The following is a 4317-nucleotide window of genomic DNA, read 5'->3' on the forward strand; positions in this document are numbered from 1 at the left end:
TACATACATACATACATACATACATACATACATACATACATACATACATACATACATGCATACATGCATACATGCATACATGCATACATATAATAAAATAAACTAGTACTTACTAATTGTACTACTATTTCTACTTTGCAGTTTTTCACTTATCGCAGGGCTTCAGGGTACGGATCCCCCGTAATAAATGAGGGACTACTGTAATGTTAGTATCACTCAAGTGAATAGCAAGCAGCCATCAGGGCACTAACAATCAGTTGTTAGACTGGTGGTCCTCCTTCATTATGTGAACAGCCAGTTCTGGTTGTCACCAGCAAACTGGTTGATCCACTATAAGAAGGTGCTATTTATAAGACTGAGTTTGTTGCAGCTCCTCAGACTGAAGAAGTGTTTTTGATAAAAGATATACGTTTCAACAAAGAAGAACCTGTCACCTGACTCAACCTTGTTAGATTTGTCTACCTGGATTATTGAGCATGCATCAGGATCATCAACGTTTCTCCAGAAACTTTCTAGTTAAACGACACTGTTTGGAAGAAACGTGACTTTTATGTGGGGGATACCTGGAGAATAGGAAGTGCATGTAGTGTCCAGGTCTCGCCCACCTGCTGCACCTGCGCCCTGATGAGGAGGTCCAGTTGGCCACAAAGACACAGCATCTCCAAGCCCACCTGCTCGGAACTCATCCGGACCGGCATCAGAGATCTTCTTACCTGCAGCTCCACTGAGGAAACCAGCAACATGTCACCTATGTGGGTTCAGTGTGTATGATGATGTGGTTACATCATTGGAAGCTGATGACGCCTGCAGGGCTTTTTAATACAAAGTACTTCAGCCTGGCTCTTAAATAAAACGCTGGGTCTTACCTTTAAATCTGTCATGGTAAGTGTTCAGCTGACAGAGAGGCTCCGAAAAGCTTACTGCCATTTCTGTCATCAACCGGCTCTATTTATGTTCTCCTTACGTCTTTTTGCGCTGAAAGCCATATGAAACTCATGAAAGCGCTGACAACAAGCCGGGTGCGAGAAAAGACGAAAATATTGTGGTTATTTTAAAAATATTGTGGTTATTTTTAACGCATTTCTGTCGGAAGTTTCCTCCGCCGGCGGTGCGTTCGCGTATCAAAGGCTCGGGCGGAAAAATCACCACCGTTCTTTCGAGCACGAACGTCCTCTCAGATGACGGCACTCTCACGCATCTTCGCATTGACATCACTTATCTCCCGCGGCTCTGAATTATTAACAATCTTTAATCAAATCCTACCTTCCATCAGAACAATAAAACTGTATAAAATGCTTGCAGTACTGAGCGACCCAAAAAACCCCACATCCATCACTGGCTGGGGAGCGTCCTGCCATGATGATGTCATCACTTTGGTTCATTGTGAACACGGAGCCTTCATAATTTCTACAGAGCTGCACAGTGGCACAACTTATGTCATATCATCATATTAAAAATATTGCTGTGAAGGCATCGCTCTCCTTGATTAAAAAACAAAACAAAACTAATTCAACCCAAATAGCAGCTCTGAGAAATGAATCCCCGTAGCCATTAATCAATCAACCTTTATTTAGACAGGTAAATCCCATTGAGCCTCGAGGACTCAATGCTGTTAAGGAGTTCTCAGGGGCATCTGGTTTGTGTCCCAACATTAAGAAATGTGAGCTTATGGCTATTAAGAACCATAAGCTTGAACTTTATAATAAAAGAGGAGGTGCAGTACCTGGGAATCTGAATAACAAAGGACCAAAACAAAAGAAGCACCCAAATGTATACAAAACCAAATCAGTTTAGCATATTTCTTAGTCCATATCTATTTTATTACTGTTTTGCTTTTACAATTTATACTTGTTGGACCCTGTGTACACAATTTCGTTCCACCACATGTATGACAAATGACAAAGAAACCTTGACCTTGACCTGGCCTGCAGGTAGAGCTGCAGTTTCTACTGTGTTAACTGACATGCAACTTTGAGTTTGCTGACATTTTAAATGATTTAAGAGTACACAGGAATTCAAAGAGATTTGTACTAGTTCCCATTTTTAAGAACAGGAGTTATGTACAGAGTTGTAGCAACTACAGGAAAATTAAGTTGATGAGCCACATGAAGAAGAACTGGGAGAGTTGTGGAAGCTAGACTAATGAGAGGTGACTGTGAGCAGCAGTATGGTTTCATGATGAGAAAGAGCACTACAGATGCCACCATACAAAGGTGTACCACAAACCCACCCACACAGACCAGTATTTACAGTTTGACTCCCATCACCCTCTGGAGCACAAGTTAGGAGTCATCAGGACTCTGTACCACAGAGCAGACAGCATCCCCACTAACTCAGGAGCCAGAAAGTAGGAGAAATTCCACACAAGACAGGCTCTAGAGCAATGTGGATATCCTAACTGGGCTTTCCTGAAAGCAGAGAAGAAACCCAAACAGGATTCCAGTCAGCCATCAGGTGAAAAGGAGGAACCCAGACCCAGACCAGTGGTCATTCCGTATGTTGAGGGAGTATCAGAGAAACTGAGAAGTTTATTTTCTAAACACAACGTCCCAGTGGCTTTTAAACCCCAAAATACATTACGGCAAAGACTTGTTCATCCCAAAGATCCAGTTCCCCGGCACAAACAGGGTAATATTGTGTATGCTGTTCAGTGTCAGTCTTACATTGGAGAAAGTAAACAGCCACTGGCCAAAAGGATGGCCCAGCACAGAAAAGCAACATCATCAGGCCAGGACTCTGCAGTCTACACTCATCTCCTGGCTTTTTGTTGTCAATGAATAGTACTGATTTTTTTTTCAAACTAGTAAACCACTGCTCATTTTTACTTCAGAGAGTCAGCTTCTCTAAAATGTAAAATGCTGTTTATACCATCCTCAGACTGACCTGCAATTAGTTGCAAAATACACCTCCACTTGTTTAATTGTACCACCTACAGTTGGTCTTTTGTTGCCACTGTATTTTAAATTTAAAATTACTTTTCAAAACATTTGCATATTTTCTAAATTTGACATAACATGTTTCATTGTGAGTTTATGAGCATTGTAACTCCTTTAATCCTGTTTTTACTCATATTTTCACAATGTCCCAACTTTTATATAAATGGGGTTGCATTTATATGGTGCTGATCATAAAATTAGAATATCATGAAAGAGTTTATTTATTTCAGTAATTCTATTCAAAAAGTGAAACCTGCATATTATTTTCATTCATTACACTCAGATTTCAAATGTTTTTTTCTTTTAATGTTGATGATTATAACTGACAACTCATGAAAACCCCAAATTCAGTATCTCAGAAAATTAGAATATTGTGAAAAGGTTCAATAATGAAGACACCTGGTGCCACACTCTAATCAGCTAATTAACTCAAAATACCTGCAAAGGCCTTTACACACGTTTAACAATGTACAAAACTCTTATTGAGCCACACCTTACATACTGTAATGTTATATGGTGCAATGCTTACCCTAGAAACTTGAAGTCTTCAAACAAAGATAATAAGTAGGGATGCACCAATCCACTTTTTTTTATTTCCGATTCGATCCCGATACCTAAATCTGAATATCGGCCGATACGGATACTGGCTCGGATTGGCCCCATCCCTAATAATAAGAGCCATGTCAGGTCTGAGTATAACGCTCCCACATCCCATCTATTTCATCGTTTTGGTCTTCTTTGGCTAACAGAATTAAATGTGTTTCAGAATGCCTATTTGATGTTTCAAATTGTAAATAAACTATAAATAGATTAACAGAGCTTGTTCCAATCCGTGGTCCACAACATACTTATGAAACCAGGAAAAAAACATCTTATCTGCACCAAATATAGAAGATTTGAAATTACTAGTCAAACCTTTTCTGGGAGGGGCCCACATATTTGGAACGAGCTTGATGAGAGTTTAAAAAAGTTGAAATTCATCTCCACCTTCAAAAAACAGTTAAAGACCAAATTGCTCTGTTTATTTACTTGAGATCACTTGTAGGACTTGCAACTGATTGATCCGAGGTAACATAATCTGTACTGCATGTGGAATTTGACTGATGTTTTATTGTGATGTTATTTTAATGTTATAAATTGTATGTAATTATATGTACCCAGGCTCCGTCTATAAGCTTTAAATAGCTTTTTGAGACCTGATTAATGCATTGTTATCTTGCAGTTATGTATTATGATTCCTTTTGTGTGTGAATAAACTGAATAAAACTGAATAAACTGAATAAAAACTTTAAATGGTCTCTCAGTTTGGTTCTGTAGGCTACACAATCATGGGGAAGACTGTTGATTTGACAGTTGTCCAAAAGACAACCATTGACACCTT

The sequence above is a fragment of the Nematolebias whitei genome, chromosome 13 (genome assembly GCF_014905685.2).
Source record: "Nematolebias whitei isolate Nwh7 chromosome 13, NemWhi1, whole genome shotgun sequence".
NCBI lineage: Eukaryota > Metazoa > Chordata > Actinopteri > Cyprinodontiformes > Rivulidae > Nematolebias > Nematolebias whitei.